Genomic DNA, 22,920 nt, shown 5'->3' with positions numbered 1-22,920 from the left:
CTTGACCTTATTTCTATTCGAATGTTTTCTCTATTTTTTTTTTAGACATGTTAGAGATAAGAACCGAAAAAAAAATGCAAGAAATGATTAATTTCTGTGGCAATAACCCAAAAAAAGTTGTCCGATTTGTCGGCTGGAGATTGTCCTTGCTTATTATTTCTACGTTGTTGGGTTTGCTCTTACGTTTTCATTATTTGAGATATGCCAAAACTGTACCTAACTCTGACTGTTTAGCAACATCAAGATGGATTAAATCAAATTCTTGCAGTAGTTACGTACCATAAGGAACATCCTGTTAAAGTTTGGTACCAAAGTAGTTCCAAAGGAGAAGGTTGTTTATAAAGGTATAATGGCGAATGAACGGTCAGATAAAAGATGATGACGAACGTATGAACGACGACGACGGACGCATGAACATTGATAGTCTACTGTTGCATCCGCAGATTAACCATAAGCATCCAATGTTTATCAATCATCCCAAGTAATGCAATTCACAGTAAAATCATACAATGCAACAACAGGAATAAACGACAATATATAAAAGAGCGGCCAGAGGGACAGTCAAACTTATTAATCGATAATCAACTGAAAACGCAATTGCTAAAAAAAGAAAAGACACACAGGCAAATAATAGTACACAAGATACAACATAGAAACATAAATCCCGCCAAAAAACTGGGGCTATCTCATGTGCTCCGAAAGGGTAGACAGATCCTGCTCAACATTTGGCACCCTTCGTGTTGCTCATGTTATTACAAACCCGGTAAATAGTCTTATTCGTTAGATCACATTAGTGAAAAGGGAAGAAGATTGTAGTTACGACAATAGGAACATATCAGATATCATAGTCAAACGTCTACTTCATAACGGTCAACTAACTCGTGATGGCGTCCGTTAAATTTACGAAGGGATGATGTCAACTTCACAATTTGGAAATTTTTGTTTAATAGCTTCCTTGAAAATTATCTGTTCAGACATTTATTCTTGTATCAGGTTTCAGACTACAAAAACTTGTACTAGTATCTTTTGAGTTCAGTCAACGTATCGCTGAACCATTTAAGGACTGTTAATTTCCAGTCGTTTTTCTCCTGAGCAGTAGATAACTATCACCGTAAAAGATGTGCGTAGCGATTCGATTTATTAGGTTCGAACAGCGGTATACTACTGTTGCCTTAATTTAAGTAATGTATCTCCCTCATGAAAATCTCTTTGCCAGGCTTTGGCTATATACTTTTTTGTCCTTTTTGGTTTAAAGCTCTTTATCTTTAAAATATGCTTCGGTTTTTCAAATATTTTGGCCTCGACCACAACTGAAGAGACATAACTGTTGGAATGCGCAACTAGTGCATTAACATTGGTACCGTTTATGTTATTTCTTCCACTGGGTCCGTGTCTATCGGTGGATTGATAGATCCCTCGGGTGTCACCAGTCAAATAGCCTGTCCTTCCTTTCTTCCGTCCGTCTGCCCATCCCATTATGGGCATATAGTTATTTTGCATAATTTATCCAGCAGTTTGAATAATATGAAGTCTTCACTTTACTTGCCATTTGTACATGTATTGAAGGTGTGCCTGATGTCAGGATTTTTATTTTTAATAATATATGCTCTTTACTGGGAGATAGTCGAACTCTTTAATTTTTTTTAGTATTTACTTACAGAAGAGAAACGTCCCCAGAAAACTTCTTCTACAGTTTAAAGGCTAGGAAGTTTACACGTTGACGGCTGTTTGTACATGTATTGAAGGTGTGCATGTGTTCAGTGTTTTGATTTTTAATGATGTTTGGTTTTTTGGGGGGAAAAGTTGAACTTAGTCATTTTTTTCGATAATTTACTTGCATAAAAGGAGCGTTTCAAGATAACTATTCCTACAGTTTGAAAGATGAGAATTTTACATTTTGCTGGCTGTTTGTACATACAGACTGAGTGCAACCGACAACTTGTGACATCCGACAAAAATATTCGGTCCCGAAAATTGTCTATAACAATCTTTGTTAAAAAAATTGTGTATTCCGAAACCTGTCACTTCCGTAATCCGACACTGTTTTCACGTCCCGATGTTATTAGGTATACCTAATTAGTCCTGTCTCTGCTAATCAATAAATTAAAATACATAATTACCACTTGTTAATATTTATCTCGATCACTGAACCGTCAAATATATTGACATGCTTATGTACATTAAAATTTATAGATCAGAATGTGAGTTGAGGCTCGTTAAGGGTTACAGGTAAGTTTACCTATTTGAAAAATAAACTATTAATGTGAGTTGATTTTAGTTTTTTTGTTAAAATCAGTCACGTATTATACAATATGGGTACAACAACTAAATGTAAAAAAGAGAATTTCGGAAAATGACTCTGCTTCGCCTTCACCAAAACGGGCTAGAAAGGATTTAAGTTTAGTGGAAAAGATAAGTTTGATTGAGGACTCCGATAAAATTATGTTATTACTTCCACTGGATAATTAACACAAAGTTAACACAAAAACAACTTGGCGAGAAGTATGGGATCGGACGTGTAACAGTGTCGGATATTTTAAATAAGAAGGAATGGTATAACCAGCAATATTCCGATAATGCTGCAGAAGGTAACAAATTATTAACGATTTCGTCGAAATGCTGGTCCGTGTCTATCGGTAGATTGATAGACCCCTAGGTTGTCACCATTCCAGTAGCCTGTCCGTCCTTTCTTCCGTCCATTTGTCCTTCCCATTATTGGTATTTAGTTATTCCGCATAACTTATCCAGTAGTTTGATTCCTATGAATTTTCATATCTAATTGTACATATATTAAAGTGTGCATGTGGTCAGGGTTTTTATTTTTATTAATATTTACTCTTGTTGGAGATAGATGAACTTTGTCATTCTAGGGAGTGTTTACTTGCATAAGAGGGGAGTTTCCAGATAACTCCTCCTACAGTTTGAAGACTAGGAAGTTTTTACTTTGCTTTGCTGTACATGTAATGAAGGTGTGCATGTGGTCAGGGTTTTGATTTTTATTAATATTTGCTCTTATGGGAGATAGATGAATTTTGTCATTCTAGGGAGTGTTTACTTGCATAAGAGGAGAGTTTCCAGATAACTCCTCCTACAGTTTGAAGACTAGGAAGTTTTTACTTTGCTTTGCTGTACATGTAATAAAGGTGTGCATGTGGTCAGGGTTTTGATTTTTATTAATATTTGCTCTTATGGGAGATAGATGAACTTTGTCATTCTAGGGAGTGTTTACTTGCATAAGAGGAGAGTTTCCAGATAACTCCTCCTACAGTTTGAAGACTAGGAAGTTTTCACTTTGCTTTGCTGTACATGTAATGAAGGTGTGCATGTGGTCAGGGTTTTGATTTTTATTAATATTTGCTCTTATGGGAGATAGATGAATTTTGTCATTCTAGGGAGTGTTTACTTGCATAACAGGAGAGTTTCCAGATAACCCCTCCTACAGTTTGAAGACTAGGAAGTTTTTACTTTGCTTTGCCGTACATGTAATGAAGGTGTGCATGTGGTCAGGGTTTTGATTTTTATTAATATTTGCTCTTATGGGAGATAGATGAACTTTGTATTGTTTGGGGCATAATTGGTTAAATGTTAAAGTTATTTTAAAATAACACTTTGCATCTACGGGGCATCAAATGTGTCTTCCAGACATAATTATACATAAAAAATATAAATGGAGGAAAATTGGTTATTATTTCAAGGTAGATTGGTTATTACTGCGAGGTAAATTTGTTATCACTTCAAGGTTAATTGGTTATAACTTCAATGTAAATTCGTAATTACTTCAGATTGATACATAATAAAGTCATAAGGTCTTTTACAAAATGTTACGTGATATGTGACCTTGAAAATAAAATTGTATAAACCGGAATTAGCAAAATATATCCATATTACAGGCATTGCTTTATACAAACTATATATTTTTGGCATCAGTGTGAACAAAGCTATCATTTGAGATCAGTAGTGACAAGAAGCCAATCATCTCCCTTCTCAGATGCATAAGTATATAAAAACAATGTATATGTGGAATTATTGTAAATATAGCTATCTTTTGGGACCAAAGATACATTTTCTAAATCGGAAGTCGTCAATTGTCTCCCTTATTTTAGGCAAAAGTATCTAATTACAATATTTGTAATGAATCATTATGAAGAAACCTATGTTTAGACGTAAAAAGTAACCAGAAGTAGCTTCTTAACAATTATTTAGAAAATTGAAATGGAAAAACCTTCGATTAGTCTCTGATTAAATGGTTTTTTATAAGGTCTATTCACTTTTATGTGGAAAGATCTAATGTATTTTGTTCTGATTATTAGGTCTTTCCACTTTTCTGTTAAAGCCTTATAAAGCTAGTTTTGTTATTTGATGTCCTTGGGTCATAACTTAGAAAATGAGGCCAAGATCAAAGGTCATGTTATGAGTTTTGTCCAACTAAAACCTTGTTTTTGCATATTCTCTGATACATTTAAAGTTATCTATAAAGGAACTAGTGCACAATGATTGCGATATTGTGATGAGGATATGATACATTTGGTCTTTACAATCCAATAACATCTTATAGGATTTTATGCTCCTATATTTTTAGTAAAATTGATTATTACTTCAGGTTGGTATATTATAAATTTATAAAGTCTTTGGAAAAAATGTTGGATGACATATCACCTCAAAATTAATCAACCGGAAGTGACTTTGCATGAACCGGAGGTAGTTTATTTTGCACTTTTTTTTAAAGAAACAGTACCTCAAAACCACATATTTTTTTTAAATGAGCATACTTAAACCTATCATTTAGGACCGGAAGTGACATTCTATAATCCAAAATTAAGAAAATTATTACATTATTACAAGTATATAAAAACTTTATATTTTTGAAATCAGTGTGGACAATGCTATCAATTTCATTTTCTAAACCGGAAGTAGCAAATACTCTCCTGTATTACAGGCAAAGGTTTACAAAATTCGTATATTTTCTGGAATCAGTGTAAAAACAGCTTTCATTTGAGACCACAGTTGACATTTTCTTTGGTAGTAGTTGGCAATTATCTCCCTTATTTCAGTTAAAATTATATAGAACCATATATTTATTGAATCGTTAGAGAGAAACATATGAATGGATGTCAAAAGTGACTTTGGGTTAACCAGAAGTAGTTTTTTTTTTTATTAGTTATTTAAAATATTGATGAGTGTGGAACATGTGGAACATCTTTCAACTGTTCTTTAAACAATGTTTTTTTAATTGCGGTCTTTCCACTTCTAAAAATGAAAGGCCTTTCTGTATTTTTTTCTGATAATTAATAATATCAGAATAGTGGAAGACTTATTGTATTTGTTCTGTTTTTTTTTCTTCTTTCGCCAAATTTGTTACGTGCCCTGTGTGGTTGTTTCGCAAGATGTTCGTTAGATTTTTTTGTTTCCAATATCGAACAGTTATTGCGTTTTAAGACTGATCCTATTTAGTCAAGATTTTTTATTATAAGAGTTGTCTCCCCTAACTCTGTTTTCTTTGTGGTGAGATCTCTTCCGTAACCGTACCCGTAAAAGAAAGCGACAAATTTAGTTTACCGAATTGGTTGCTATATCCTCACGATTTTTTGTCCAATTTTGACGGAAGCGATACGAAGACTCCATATCCGATTTATTTTCCCTAATGCATTTGAAATAAGTGATATCCATATGTAACTGGTAAACCGTAATTGATAGAAACCTAGGGTCTGATGATTTGAGGACCTTGGTCAAATAAATAGAAAACTAGGTCAAAGGTCATGGTAAAATTCTAAATTTTGACTTTTCCTTATTTCTTGATCTCCAACTTGAACTTCAAAAGAACTAGTACTAAATGTTTGCCATATTGTGATTAGGATATGATACATTTGGTCTGCAACAATCCAATGACATCTTATAAGAGTCATTGGACCTGAAATGATTTAATTATAGGTTGATTGATTATTATATCTAACCAACTAAGTACATGAAAAAGCTATAGGGTCTTTTGCAAACTGTTGGTTGCAATGTGACTTTGAAAAATTCAACTGGAAGTGACCTGGTGTTACCGGAAGTAGCTATTTTTGCACTTATTTCATGGAAAAGTACGTAGATTCTAAAGGGACACATATATACATAGAAATTTAACCTATGTTATTAGCAATAGTTAATAATATTTATCAAAGGTACCAGGATTATAGTTTAGTTCGCTAGACGCGTAATAAGTTTTAGCACTGTAAAGTATGAAAAGACCAATGTTTGTCTTAATTTGCATGAACAATTATTCGACAGTCTCAAAAAGTAAGATTTGTGTCTTAATTTTTCTTGACAAATTCAGATTTATATTAAAATTGTATGAGATTTACTCTATTTTCTGAATATGGTCTTAACATTTCTTGACACATTCTTGAAATTTGAGTTCTGTCATGAAATTTCTCGACAGATTCTCTTAATTCTTATTTTTTCTCAGTATTGCTTGACCATGTTGACATTTTGTGAACATTTTGAATTGTGTCTTAATTTACTTGACAATTCTGAGTTTTACAAATCATGATTAGTTTACATGGTATCCTTTTGTCTTTATTTTGCTTCCTATAATATGCTGTTACACCTATTACTACAAAAACCAAAGTGCATGTAGATGAAATATAAAATAAATAAAATTTGGGTATATAGTACATATGTTTATAAATACAAATATGGGAATGAAATTTAAAGTATTAATAATACAAATGTGGGTTTGTTGATATAAACCAATTTAAATGTGATTTATAAATAATAACACATGTTGATTCCTAAATCTTATTGATAATTGCTAAATGATCAAAAACAATCATACTGTATAATACATATTTCATTCTACATGCATAATATCCAATGTTAATATAGTAAATAAAAAAATATTGTAACAAAATTTGTTTTCCATAAATAGCAATGTATTATTGTATCCTAATTCTTCCAAGGATTTGTAGTCTTACTAATAAATCTTTGATTGAACCGAAGAAAATTTGTGTGAAGTCATCTGTTGCAATATTTATTTAGTTTTTACATGTGGACAGGATGTTCCCCAGAAAATTAAGGTCTTCCAAATAAGTTATACACACCGCAGGGTACACGCGACTGTCATATGGGAAATTACCGCTTTACTTGTGATCAGCCATGCAACTGTATCAATTGAATGACTAAGCCACTGCATTTTTAAAAGTTTGTCGTTAGATCAAAAAAAATCTTCATTTTAAATCTTAATTAAAATGTTAAGAACTGAATTGGATTTTCTTTATCAAAATTATAAAGAGAAATAATTTGACATAACAACAAATTGGATAATTTCCAAAAGATTAAAAGAAAATTATAATCTACTCCGGGAATAATAGAAGACTGTATTGATAAAGGGTCCCATCTATGATTTATATAGAAGTCGTTGGTATTATGAAATGGATCTCACACAGATATGTATAATAAAGATCTTTGTTGTTTTATGATTTCTTAAGAAAAAGAGGGTGTATAACAAATATTTAGTTTTGAAACAAAATTATGAAATACAACACTCAATTCTGAATAGAATGTGTCTGGTTTTAGAAGAATCAATAAGTTTTTGAATCAAGATGGGAACAAATCATGTGTCCTTAATGAAAACAAAATCATGGTTCCCATTTTTGGGCCACACACACACACACACATAGGGAATGATTGGGTTCAAGAGAGACACACAGTCACATTTTAAAACTGTCTCAAGTCACCCATTTTATTTTTAGTAAACACATTTGAATAGCAGTTTTTCGACTAGCAAAAATCTCAAATGCTCTTTGTTAGTAACTTCGACATATACATATACAAGTGAAAACAATTTAAACGTTAAATAAAATATAAATAAAAATTAAACTACATGAAAAGTTATCCAGGATACCTCCACTCAGGGGCCACCAAAATGTATCTTTCTTTACAAACCCTTGATTATTCTAGGTTTAGTTTAGAGATACTAAAATTGAGTATATAACAGCAAATCTCGACCAGATTACTGTGTAAGTATTGCGAGCGTTATTTTGAAGAGTCCCCTTCAGAGAGAGACGCAGTGTTTTGTTACGCGAGTGTTTTTATAATCCAGAGATGGTAAACAAAGATAAAATGTAATGGCGTATCAAAGTTTGTTGACTAATACAACACACAAGAAGAAGCAGACACTCGAAGGCTGTTACATTCGTTATATGCGAATGATAACTTGTTCTGATATAGAACTTAAGGTCGTATTGTGTAAACAGATCAGACTGAATGTTTAAAAAAAACAATTCAGGCGAAATTTATACTGTTGATATAGTTTCACGACATCTTTAAGACAGTCAAGAGTGTGTCGTGATATGTTCAGACAGCTTTAAGACTATCAAGAATGTGTCAAAACATATTCAGACATTATTTAGAACTAGAAAACACCAGCGAAATCGTGTGTATTTGCAGCTTGTAAATTGTTGTAGGATGAATTTCTGAAAAGATTTTATGTCTGGAGAATTCAGAAAAGTTATCAAAAGCCCTCCCCCTTTTTCCAAAAAAACATTATGTGTTTCCTTTCTGTTTCAATTCATTACTTTCGAGTTCCTGGCCTCGACCACAATTATTCTTCCTCTTTGCTACAATGCATTTGTTGGTAAAAGTCAAATTAAATAATAAAATTGCACGGATTCAACATGAAATAAAGGTAACTGCTTATAGACCAGTATTATTTTAATAAAATATGCTTCTAGGACAATACATCAGTGCTTATTCTTTCGAAAGCCATATTAAAATGCCAATGGTAGGATTTGAATCTTGGATAAATTACTAAGGCTAATTTATACCCTACTTTCATTTTGGCCAAATCACTACTTTCACGTTCAACAATATTTTTTTTCCACATGGATTACCTATTTAAATATATATATGCAACTGATATGACCCCTTAAATAGTAAACATTTCAAAGAAAACAGTAGACAGACAACTTAGGAAGCATGAACCCATATAATAATCGGGAACTATATTCCAAGACCATTAACAAAGGGAATTAATTGTGGTCTGAAGCCTTCTGAATACTCTGAACATACGTATGATTATTATAACTATCAATTCCATTTTTTTTTCTCCACGGCGATCACTACTATAATTATATAGATGGTCTCTATATATTATAGTAGTATAATCATAGTATACATGTTGATAAACGCGAAAATAATTGTTCTATCTGGGAGTACTTATGAAAATCATGAGCAAGTTTAAATCCGAAAGTCTTATATATGACTAATTAGTTATTAAAGGTACCAGGATTATAATTTAGTACGCCAGACGCGCGTTTCGTCAACATAAGACTCATCAGTGACGCCCATATCAAAATATTTATAAAGCCAAACAAGTACATAGTTGAAAAGCATTGAGGATCCAAAATTCCTAAAAGTCGGTCTGATGACGGAAGCAATATCCGGACCCCTTTTTTTCGTCTTTCTACAACCATAACTCAATCTGAATAATCATACGAATTGTAACAAATGCAACTATGCATGTTACCTATAGGACACAGACTCATAATGATTAATTTATTGTGGAAGGAAGAGAAGCGACACACAAAATGAGGTCTTCTCGTTTAATAGTCTAGATGTCAACAATATATCAAGACTTATGCAGACATTTCTAAGAATGTCAAGAATATACCAAGACTGATCGAGACAAGATTAAGACAATCAAGAATTGGTCGAGACTAATCTAAACTCTTATCAAATGATACAAAAAGGGTCGGGAAATTGTTAGACAATGTTAATACTGTCAAGACAATTGTCAAGAAAAATCAAGAAACTTCTTAGACATAATATGTAAGAATTTTTAAAATTGATCCAGACAAAGACAGATTGTCGAGAAAAGTATCATGCAAATTCAGGCAAAAAGTGGTCTTTTCAGACTTTTTGACTTTTGTAGTGTAGCCGCCTATGATCTACACCAATGATCATCAATTAATGTGACCTTGAAAATACCTCACGGTTAAAGATCAAAGCCATGACCTACATTTTGACCTAAGCTTATTATCGGCATTACTCAATAACTTATTGTAACTGTAAAATATGGCTGATAAAATGTGTGTCTTATAAGGATCTACATTTTTTACTTGGGTCCAACCATTATTGAGTAAGGACACCAAAGCTGTTTTTCGGTGTCCAAAACGAAAAAGGTTTGCTAACACCTCAAACGTGGTTACATTTTTTGCCAAAAAAAATCTGTAAAATATGATCAATAAAGTTAGTTCAAGGTCCAATGTCAAAAACCCTAGCAACAACTTAAAAAACCTAGTCAACCATATGTTTCTGAAAAAACATATAAGTCCTTAGCAACCATTATTTCTCTTTTAATTTTAAACTCAAGGCTTTAAACAGTAGACATTTTTGATACTTTTGATTTTTGTCCTCAACAACCACCTGTTATCAACACAAAAATAGGCCAGTAGCACTTACGTCTGTGCCGTATTTAATACTAGAAACATAATCCTTAAGCATATGCCTTAATACTTAATATGTGAGGGGTACATAAATCACTTTACCATGGATTCAGGTGTGATTATATAAGGGCAATAACTCCTATACGGAATCTGCGCCCACGTAAACACTAAAATAGGAAGTAGATTAATCGTGATATTTTGAATACTATTGTTCATTCAGATATGACAATACTTGCAGTTATCGCCTCCCCCTGTTGTTCTATTTTAGCATTCACGACTATTTACTCAGAGAAGTCATCAGACAACATACAAGACTTTATACGTTACATTGTTAATATGTTTGTACCTTGGCTCATGTTCCGATTGTTCAAGTACTTTCACAGGAAAGATTTTATAAAGGTAAATTAATGACGGACGACTGGCCTGTTGGAAAAAAAATTAGGTACATGCAAATGAACAACAGCATTAGAAAGGTAAATCTTGATAACATAGATTACAATGTAAAACAAAATTAATTTCATATACTAAAGAAATATTAGCAAAGAAAATCTATAATCATGATAATCGATAATTAATTGGCCAGACAAAAAACATTGAAAACATAATGGGAGCATGTCGTCGGCATGATGACAGGATACGTAACAAAAGAAACTAAGCAAAATGACAGCGATACACAATTTATCAAATAACAACTAGCAGTTACTGACATGCCAACTCCAGACCTCAATTTAACTGATTGAAAGATTATGTCTTCGTCATATCTTTAGAGGCTCTCAAGAGCCTGTATCGCTCACCTGACTCTTCTTGGGTTTTTAAAATCATATAAAAAAAATATAAAATTTGGCTACAAATTAATAACACTTGGCCAGCACCTGATTAGGAAAGGAGCATTCATGCTATGTTTGATTTCATTCAATTCAGTAGTTCTCTAGAAGAAGACTTTTGTTTGTATTTCCCATAGGGTCCTATGTTAAACTCAGTCCCCCGCTGGCGGCCATCTTGGATGATGGATCTGCTACAAAGTAACAACACTTGGTCAGCACCTCAAAAGGAACATTCAAGCTTTGTTTGATTTCATTCCATTCAGTAGAATACAAACGGACTTCCATAAATGACAGGCCAGGTGAGCTAAAAATTAAACACAATCCCTCCAGTTAAGGGTTTAGTATCAATTAATCATACCATCATAAAATATATGAGAAAAATAAAACCAGTAGTATGCCAACAAGTGGTTTTAGAATACACGTGTTTATTTTCGATCCAAAGACCCTAGGAGTGTATCAATATTAATATCTGGCAAATCATAGTACCTTAAATACAAATGTAGTTATACACCATATCGATACTTTTGAAAACAATAGATCGTCTGTACATACCATATAACGATTGTTTTTCCCTTCCGACGAATAGTTTGCATTTGATGACGTCATGAATAAAAATGAGGATAATGGAGTTATCTCCGCTTGGGGAAAAAAATCCGGGGAAAATGTCAAATAATGCCTAAAAAATCCCGCGTTTTATCCAAAATGTGACATCTTTAATGTCACGGCAACAGTATCGCAACTGTATATTAAAGGTCTGTTTACATATTTAGTTAGCTTTTTTAGTGAATGCCGACATTTTTTTGCTTTGTATAGCATACACCATAAAAGATTGGATGTGAAAGACCTGAACATATAAGATGTCTGCATATTGATTTATATTTACGAATGATTTCCTTGTACCGATAATAGAATTTAAAAATTAAAACATTTTGACTAGTTTGTGGTATCGAAAACCCTGGTGTAATCATTTTTCAGTAATACAGATATTGCTTTCGTTAAAATCGAATACGTTGTATGGCCTAAATATACTGGCAAAGCTTATACAAATTTATTATTCTATTATAAATACAGGTGTTGCATATGATGTTAACCATGTGCATGTGACGAGAGCGTCTTATTGGTTCAGCTGGTGAATACTATTCATAACCTTTTTTTACAAACAAACAAACAAAGTCACAGATTTTTGCTTGTATACGTCCTCTGCTGGGCCGTTCCTGTGACAATCAATTTGGTCTACAGCGATATCTACTTAGAAAGAATGATCAGTTTTAGAAAACATGAATCATTACAGTGCACAGTTTTGGAATATAATACATTCTTGTGGGTCTTTTCTACAAAAAGGTTACACGTTAAAAACGACGTCGTGATTTGCTTACAAGGTTTTAACTTATGTCTTGTAGATAAATATAAGACGGAATTAAAAAATAAATTGTAATTTGTGGTTGCAAAATTGAATAATGTAAACAAAACGTCTAGTTTTGTACAGTAAAGAATACAAATACATGTAAAAGTGAGATGGTGGTATGCAAAGAAAACAATAAATGATAAAATAAAATTTAAAACCCTCTCATATATTCACATAACTGTTATACTTAAGATGTCAGAATATGTTTGCCATTTTTCCGATGGAATATACTGGACCCCATATGGGCAAAGTAAGAAGTTTTAGCAATTTAAAGCTTTTTTGTTGAAAGCCATTTATAATGTCACCAACTTTAATGCCTTCCTTGTCTAGTTCCTTTTCAATATCTCTGAAAATTTTATTTGAGAAATGATTCCCACCCCTAAGGCGGACATTCTCATCGATTTTGTCAATCAGTTTTTTCACTTGATCTTCATCTTTATGCATATTATCAAAACAAAAATAGCGACCATTACAGTTTTCAACAAGTTTTTTTAAATGTTCTTGCTTAGAACGTTTTAACAATCTATCAATGGTTGTGTTTGACTTTTCAATTTGGTCTCTGCCTGTAAAAATTACAAAAAAATAAGAAAGCATTTCCTCTCCAAGCATGTTCGCAAATCTATTGGCTACATCCCGGTCTTCATTTGTATATTTCGCATGCCCTTTAATAACTAAAATAATAGCATGCGGACCTGGAGTTAAATGAATGAACGCTTTTCTGACTTCACACATCGTGTCCTCGAGGGTAACTCCCACTTGTGTGTCATATAGACCAGGAGTATCTACAACTAGTAACTTCTTGTCAAATAGATTAACTTCCTCACAATGCATTTCTCCTGTCTGAGCATCAAATGACAGTAATTCATCAAATCTATTAGCTCCGATAATTGTATTTCCAGTACAACTCTTGCCTGACCCAGTCTTCCCAATAAGTATAATACGCAATTCATCTGAAATAATATGTGGGAATTTATTCAGTAAAAATATATCAGAGCTGCTGTCTTATCAAAATTCCCTTTCTTAGCAGACTTCGAATCTCTGAGGACCTTGATGTGACTCAAATTTCAAACCAAAAGCAATAAAAAAAAATCTGCATAGTTATTTATATTAGCTTTGCCATAGCTACCGTGTTTCTTTCATAAAAGCGTTTATGCATGTACTGATTTGTATATAAATAAGTCTTAATTGTAAACGATGTTCAAATCTATGATTGCGTTGGATAAACACAGCAATTTTTAAACGTGTGCATGCAAAACAAATGTCTTGGTAGAGAGGTCTAAATACAGCACAAACAACATATTCAATAAGACAAAAATGTAAAAAAAATAAAAATATTTTAACAAAGCGCATTGGACAAACAGGTCGGACAACAGATGTTCTTAACCCCTGCTAACTGACATTGGCGATTGCCAAATAAACGGATCACAAGATGTAGCAAGATTGATCTGTATCATTAATTTAATTCCAGATAGTTCAGTCTATGTGGCCGAGCGTTTAATAAGTGCATTCGGTGTTATCTCCATATCCAAATTAAATTAGTTCGAATCCAGGCAGGAAGGACAAAACATTTGCTTCCGGAAATTTGTAAATTTAACATTGTTGTGCTGATTTTTAGAGAAATTATGATTTTAATATGTGTTTTCAGTCGTTTGTCACTTTCTCTAGTTGTCCAAGGGATGGATTTGTTGTAGAGTTGTCGTTGTCACATGTGTAAACGTACTTATATGTTGTGTACAAGTAATCATTTTGTACACACAAAACAAATACAAATTATAAATTGTATTTTGACATAGTACAAAATGTAAGTTAATAAAAATTTTACCAAAATCCACTTTAATATAACGTGTACAATAAGTGATACTACAGATTTTGTTGAAATAAAAGCATTGATACACAATATAGAATTGTTATTCAATGACCATAAAATAAACCTTATTAACAAAATAGAAAATAATTCTGTATCATTTTTTGAGCATGCGAGTGAATTAAACAATCGGGAATTGAACAACATCTTTTGTTTTTAACATTTTACATTAAGAAGTTCTGCACCCTGTCTGCATTTACATGAAAGAAACCCCAAATCAACATGAACGAAAGCCCTGACCGCCATTTTTGACAGCGTTCTAACTGCTTTGCGTAGTGAAAGTTGAAGTTAAGGAACCATTGCTGTGAATAATGATGTGTCTTTAACAGCTTCAATTTGATTTCTCGACAAATGTCTTGCCAAAATCCCTACCACTGTTCCAATGCGGTACCCAAATTCCCTAGATTAAATAATTACAACTACTAGTATTAAGATATGTTGAGGATCAGTTGGGGCACGATCATACTGAGGGATTGCTATAATGAAATTATCCCCCTTTGCAAATTCTGGTAATTATCTTTTCGTTTAATTGGTCTGATATTCGGCTTGAATCTGTTACACAGACAGCGCTTCCTGACAATGAGTATGAAATTTTTTTATAAGTCAGTGTCATCCTGGTTAATCATGGGGCTTATTTCTATTATAATATCAGAATCGTCACTGCAGGGGCCAATGTCTATTTTACAATCACAATTGTAAATGCAGGGGCTAATGTCTTTTATAATATCAGAATTGTCAAATGAGTCAATTTTTATTATACTATCAGATTTGTCAATGCAGGGGCCGATTTCTATTGTATTATTAAAATTAACTGGCACGGCTGTACATTTCCTGACTCCATCTGGGTATTTAATTTGTAAATAAGGTTTATTGTGTGGCCATTAATTAAAATTCTATAGTTTGTATCAATGCCTTTTTTTATAACAAAATCCATACTATAAACTATTGTACAAGTTATAAGTAAATTTTAGACAAATTTTGTACAAATTGCAATTTGTACACAGTCAAAGTACAAATTATTATGATTTTTACACTTTTTTGTACAAATAAGAATTTGTTCAAAATGATCACTAATACACAACATATATTATATACCACTGGTGGCCTTCGGCTGTTTTCTGCTCTATGGTCGGGTTGGTGTCGCTTTGACAAATTTCCCATTTACTTTCTCAATTTTTATATATATAAAAATATAAAAAATCGTCTAAACGTCAACCCAACAATGTTAGATCTGTAAATTTGCTTTCGCAATTTTTTTGTTCTTCCCTCGCCGGGATTCGAACCCATGCTACAGAGATATCGTGACACCAACTCGCCTGCACTGTAGCCGTCCCGCTAGACCACACAACCACATGGGCTTCATAAAAATGAAGTTTTCGGTGGCCGGGTGTTACTTTTACACATCAGTTGTAATCTGGCGTCGTACTACAGTACATGATATATAAGGCATGAAGATATTATTCTTACAGATCAGCTAAATTATCTTTAGTAAAGGATCCTACAAATTAATGTAAGATACAGTCACAGAAAATAATTATGTTTATAAGTACGTCTGAGCCAGTGACAACTCTACAACAGATTTATCCATCGGATCACCAGCAGTGATGGTGATACATGGCTGTGTACATTATGTATATACAACTCGTCTAAACATCAACCCATCAATGTTAGATCTGTAAATTTGCTTTCACAAATGTTTTGTTTTTCCCTCGCCGGGATTCGAACCCATGCTACAGAGATATCGTGACACCAACTCGCCTGCACTGTAGCCGTCCCTCTAGACCACACAACCACATGGGCTTCATAAAAGTGAAGCTTTCGGTGGCCGGGTGTTACCTTTCCACGTCAGTTTTAATCTAGCGTCGTACAATAGTACACGATATATAAGGCATGAAGATGTTATTTTTACAGATCAGCTAAATTATCAATAGTAAAGGATCCTACAAATTAATGTAAGATACAATCACAGAAAATAATTTATAAGTACGTCTGAGCCAGTGACAACTCTACAACAGATTTATCCATCGGATCACCAGCAGTGATGATAATACATGGCTGTGTACATTATGTATATACAACTCGTCTAAACATCAACCCAACAATGTTAGATCTGTAAATTTGCTTTCGCAAATGTTTTGTTCTTCCGTCGCCGGGATTCGAACGCATGCTACTGAGATATCATGACACCAAATCGCCTGCACTGTTGCTGTCCATATAAAGGAGATGGAAGAAAATTCCATTTAACAACCACTAATCTTTCCCAAAGACAACAAGGTCATGGCAAAGTGATAATGGGACCCTATACGGTGCTGGTAAATATTGATCCCATTCTAATTATCCCACAAATTAAATTAAAAAAAATATCTTCAGTCCTGCTCAAAAGGGTAACAACTAAAGATCATTAAAGAAGATACAAACTCCATAATATAACTATTTGTATCACATGTCTCATGAAAAATCTAGTATGAATGTGCTTAAAGAGGGACGAAAGATACCAAAGGGACAGTCAAACTCATAAATCTAAAACAAACTGTCAACGCCATGGCTGAAAATGAAAAAGACAAACAGAAAAACAATAGTACACATGACACAACATAGAAAACTAAAGAATAAACAACACGAACCCCACCAAAAACTAGGCTTAAGTATCATGACTCAAACATGCTAACACAATTACTTTCTACACTGACCTGTGTCCACACTTGCCTTTTCTTTAGATTTCTGACGAAATTATTCACAAAACCAATTGAATATATAATATTATGTAGAGTGCTAAATTCTTATCTTCTGTTTCCAGTGATATACAATTAATTAGCTATATTTTTCTTAAAGTTGTAGACATCCTTACCTTTTTTATTTGAAATTGAACGAGATTATTCAACATCAATCTTTTAAAGTGTCAGAAAATCTTAGCTCTCATATACAACCACTTTAAAGCTTAATGTTTGTAACAAACGTATTAATATTCATTCCATCCTATTCACAGTTTCGAGAATTAACCACACAACAACAAAGGCAATTAATTTCCTATAAAGGACCGGGGTTTACTAATTGAGGTGTCATGTTAATTCTTCTGTTAATCAATATATCTACCAAAAAATGTCCTTCTACCATACAATGTCTAAAATATTGTTTATTCATAGTTTTAGAAATTGAACTTTAAAAAATGTGACCCTGCAATTGTCATTGATGTAAACATCGAGTGCCAACTTTCAGAATGAATTATACTACCAATATATAAACAATGATAAGGACTATAAAACTTTTATTTATACAATTTACAGTTATTGGGTAATGGACTTACTACTAAACCAATAACCTTTTGACTACTTGGTAACATCAAGTAAAGTCACATGTGAATGGAATTTCGTATTCAACTTGTACATGTACATTCATTAAACACAGCTTGCATTACTACTCATAGTTACAAGTAACAGCTGGACTGTAAATTAAGGTTACAATTGTTCGATAATTCTGGTCATACGCTTCTACATGTACTGACTAACGGTAAACTTTGCATACTTAAGTGTATGTCTTATATAAAAGTAAATTCAAAAAGAATTGTGAATGTTAATAGATATAAAAAGATGTGGTATTAGTGCCAATGAGACAACTTTCCATCCAAGTAACAATTTATCAAAGTAAACCATTAAAAATCAAGGTACGGCCTTTAACACGGAGCTTTGGCTCACACCGAAAAGCAAGCTATCAAGAACCCCAAAAATTACAAGCGTAAAACCATTCAAACGGGAAAAACCAACGGTATAATCCATACAAAAACGAAAGACGAGAAACACTTATGAACCACATAAACAGACGACAACCAATGAACATCAGATTCCAGACTTAGGACAGATGCAAACAATTGCAGCGGGAATACACGTTTTAATGATACCAAACCTTCTCCCTTTTCTGAATTTCCTTAATGCCACAACAGAAAATCTATGATAACGTCTGAGTTCTTGCAACTTTCGTCGCAGTTGAGACAAAAAAGGAAAACGCTTTGTATGCCACATTTATGGGAATTATGGTTTCTGGTTTGTGAGTCCGTTCGTTCGTCAATCTGTCCCGCTTCAGGTTAAAGTTTTTGGTCGAGGTAGTTGAAGTCCAATCAACTTGCAACTTAGTACACATGTTCCCTATGACATGATCTTTCTAACTTAATGCCAAATTAGAGTTATTATCCCATTTTTACGGTCCACTAAACATAGTTAATGATAGAGCAGATGGGGCGTCCGTGTTCTAGGGACACATTCTTGTTTTTTTTTTTTTTTACTTACAGATTCCAAAACGTATTTCCACAACTGTATCAATGTTCTGTAGCCATTCATTAGTAATCGCCCTATATTTAATTAGAATAGCAACTGCTCTAAACGATTGTCATATCCGCGTGTTAAGATTTATTTTATGTATGGAATGCAAAAGAGAATGAAAACGGGGATTGTCAAAGAGAGAACAACCCGACCAAAAGAGCAGAAAACAGCCACGGGCCACCAATGGGTTTTAACACAGCGAGAAAATCCCAGGCATGTATTACTGTAGCCGTATTTGGCACAACTTTTGGGAATTTGCCGTCCTCAATGCTTGTCAACTTTATTTTTGTTTGGCATTTTCGTTTAGAGGACAGCTGAAGCTTGCCTCTGATATAAGACTTACTTCAGAATGTTTAAAAATAAAGCCTTTTGGTTGTTGTCTCTTTGACACATCCCCCATTTCCATTCTCAATTTTAACTTTTATGTTATGAATGGAAATGCACATACATACATGTAGTATAATTATGTGCAGCCACCAGACATATTGCAATTGTGTGAATTCATTTATATATTTTCAGGCGATGAGCAAACTTTGACACCCCATGCTTTTGAATGTCTATTGAACCCAATGTTACAGGTGGGCGTACAGCATAACCGTTTACTTGATCCGACCAATCCAATTGGTGGTCTAAACGGGTAAATAGATGGCCATATCCAAGCTGGTGTGGGTTTACTATTATATTCAGCTTATTTTGATTCATTTATGTTAAAAGGCGAGATCAATTGAGTAATTATATAAATACATTGTAGATAAAGAACAATTTAAGTATCTATGATGAGTTTATTAGCATTAACTAAAGACAAGTTCTGCCGAGGCGCATGCCCTGTGAAAGGCAGTTTTGTCGCAGTTTATTTTTTTTTAACTGTTTTATATTAATTTTCCTTCCACTTTCTCTTTCTTTCAATTCTCGACAAGTGGAATATCAAACGGTTTGGAAAATCTAAAGCTTGCAATGATGTGAGAGTTTTTCCCACTGTGTTGAAGGCCTACATGTATATGATCAGCAATAAAAACGCCTTTTTGTGTTGTTTTTAATTGGCTGTGCATATATACTGATTTATTTGTCATGGATGGATACCCCATAGCCTTTGTTTTCTAGAATACAATTTACAATCAAAACAAATAATTCATAAAATCAAAAGGTATTTTAGCAGGTAACAAATACAATTTGAACGAGCAAACCAATATTGGCATTAATGAGCAACACCGTTTCAAGGATGCTTTGAAGATCTTCGAACGCAAGATAAAAAAAATGTAATACATATATAACCGATTAATAGAAACATTTTACAATCTTACGCTCTATCATCGGTGGTTGTAATTCCGAGTAAAAAAACTCTGAAGAAAGCACAATCATGTTTCAAACTATAATTTTTTATAAAAAAACTATAATAATAATGAATATTATGTAACTAGTAAAGTCGCTACAGTTACTACGTTCTCACATACCACATACCGAATGTACCACTACGGATTTTTTGTAAACTTTGTAGTGTTAGAGAAAGTAAACAACTAACCTGGTGTACTAGAAATGGAGGCCATGGTACAGTCTGAAACGATATTTAAAAAGAATTTTACTATTTAAAACAAGACGTTGAAAAACAATTTTTCATTTGATAATGTTGAGCTTAATGATAAAAATTACTAAATTTAGAATATGACTTACTTTGCCGTTTTTGCAGATTATCAATTAAAAATTGTTGCACAGACTGCTTAGTAGATTATTCTTTTGCATTTAACATGTACAAAGTTTATTCAAACTTATATACCACGTGTTTTTTTATTCCTGCTTATAAATCAACCAATAGAAAATAGCTTGAACATGTGAACAAGATTAAATGTCATTGAAAGAAATTCACTGGTCGAAAAATGATAATCGTGAAATGTCCACTCGATTATCATTTCACTTACACAGTTATATGGCAAGAAGCTAGCAAAATAAGTACTAAATGCCAAATGCCAATTTTACTGACATGATATTGCAATGATTTTTTCTAATTTTTTTCTTCTGTTATCAAAACATTATTAACATGGAAAAGATAGGTCTAAAAGCATTTCGTTTCTAGCGTAAAAAGCAGTTTTAAGCTAGCTGCAAAATACCACGATATAATTTTGTAATATCATAATGTACTTCACAGGTAGTTTATTCAATTGAGAATGTTAGATAAAAAATGTATCTTCATGTGTACAAGGTATTGAGTGGTATACATAATGGCATCTTCGCTAGCCAAGGGTTACGATCCACTCCCGTGAAGAGAACGGGAGTGGATTGTAACCCTTGGCTAGCGAAAATGAAATTATTGAAATGGTGTATCAATTCCTTATAAACATCCAATACATACTTGTTTATAACAAAGTACTTTTTACTGTTTTCCTGATCAAATCTACTGACACGCCTTCAATGTGGCAGATATTCTTATGTTTCACGGCAATCAACTTTGCATGTACCCATCAGCTATCTAAATATAACAATAATTTGCTCAGTATCAACATGGATTTTTTGCCAGAAAAAGCTGTTATGTTCAATCCTTTGCCTTTATTTCACAACTTTTATTAGTTTAAAATGAAAATTTGATCCACAAATAAATTGAAAAGGCCTATTATGAATCCTGTAACTACCGATCTGCTTATAACCGGATTGGTATCGTTGCTTGTATAGGAGACGGAAGTAAATTTATATTGATAGAAATGGAAATACACCTTGTATACAATGTACCTGATTAAAAAATTTTCAAGATACGACCATAAAACGCTTGCTCATATTTCTCTTAATCAAATTTATAAATGAAATGGAGGTTGATAAATAAACAATATCAATTGTTTAGGTGGTGGAACTTTTTCTACGGTTGTGTCAAATTCGAAGTGCACGTTCAATAGACAACTTTCGAGTTCGATGCATTTCCGTCAAAAACTCTGGTTTTAGTGAACGTCATTTGTGCGTTTAGGGGCGTCGTCACTTCCTTTCCAATGTTGAGCGAGTGGTTGGAAAACTATAATTCTATATTGTACGAATAATTCGGCAAATTGCTGTCATTAGGGAATTGTCATTACGTACCTACAGAACAACCATTATTTCTAGTTTATCCTGCACAATGACGATCACTGAGACGCTTGATGAACGTAAATAGTGCAGGGATACAGGCGACCCTCTCTATCTGGTAAATGACGTCATAAAGGCGCGTATAATTGACGAGTTTTTTCCGGTGACGGATGAACTCGAAAGTGGTCTATTCTTATTGATAAAAGAGAGATAATCACAACTGAATATTTCAAAATGTACCTTTCGAATTATATTTGATTGTAAATTATGAAATCAGAAGTTACAAACTAACTAGTTAATGCAAGGTTTTCAGTTTTTGATGTCTTTATCGTCGTCATCGTGTAATCTTCTCAGTTTCCTACAGTAGGTTAACACCAAAGTACCCAAATTGTACCTATTTAGCAAAAAATAGCAGCGGAAATCTTACAAGTTTTCTTGGCTACCAAACAAGTTATTTTTTAAGGATTTTACATTATGCATGTCTTTCAACATAATGATTAACAAATAAACACAAAACGCAATTTTTTGTCTGAATCATAAATAAACGTAGGTGAAAAAACTGTAAAAATAGGTACAATTTCGGTACCATCACGTTAGACGTATTATATAACTGAATTTTTTCGGCAATTCAAACAAAATCGACCTCGATTTCAGATACATAATTATGTTATCAAATTAATAGAAGCAAGTATATGAGAACACCGTGCCGCTTTATAATATTTCTGTCTCTATTTAACCGTACTATCGGGGCTAAAATCGTAGTTTGGCATATATCTTCAAAACATTCAACTGATAATTAACATTTGTACTAATTTTTAAGATAATGCGTTGATGTAACAAAAAACGTCATGGCAAACTAGCTTAACCAATGGACCTACGGTCGTATTGACGGACAGGCACACAGACCAAAAACATTATGACCCATTACAAAGGTGGTAATCTACAAGTGTGAAAGCTAATTTTACCTTTCTAATATAGTCGTTGTACCTTTATATATGTACAAATGTAGCAAAAATAAATAAATATAGTACGTTTTGCTGGTATTCTG

The 22,920-nt window shown here is 33.1% G+C and overlaps 1 long non-coding RNA gene across 1 annotated transcript; it reads right to left on the bottom strand.

Annotated features, from left to right (window-relative positions):
* Positions 1–12,808: 12,808 nt before the first annotated feature.
* On the bottom strand, positions 12,809–20,559 carry LOC143074567 (uncharacterized). The gene is made up of 3 exons (XR_012977936.1): positions 20,499–20,559; positions 20,350–20,382; positions 12,809–13,603 (listed from the first exon to the last, which is right to left on the bottom strand). It is a non-coding gene; the product is annotated as an uncharacterized LOC143074567 (long non-coding RNA).
* Between the last annotated feature and the right edge of the window lie 2,361 nt (positions 20,560–22,920).

This window comes from Mytilus galloprovincialis, chromosome 5, assembly GCF_965363235.1.
Source record: "Mytilus galloprovincialis chromosome 5, xbMytGall1.hap1.1, whole genome shotgun sequence".
NCBI classification, from domain to species: Eukaryota; Metazoa; Mollusca; class Bivalvia; order Mytilida; family Mytilidae; genus Mytilus; species Mytilus galloprovincialis.
Note: the sequence above shows the minus strand (reverse complement) of the source record. Positions and strands in the feature narration are given on the sequence as shown.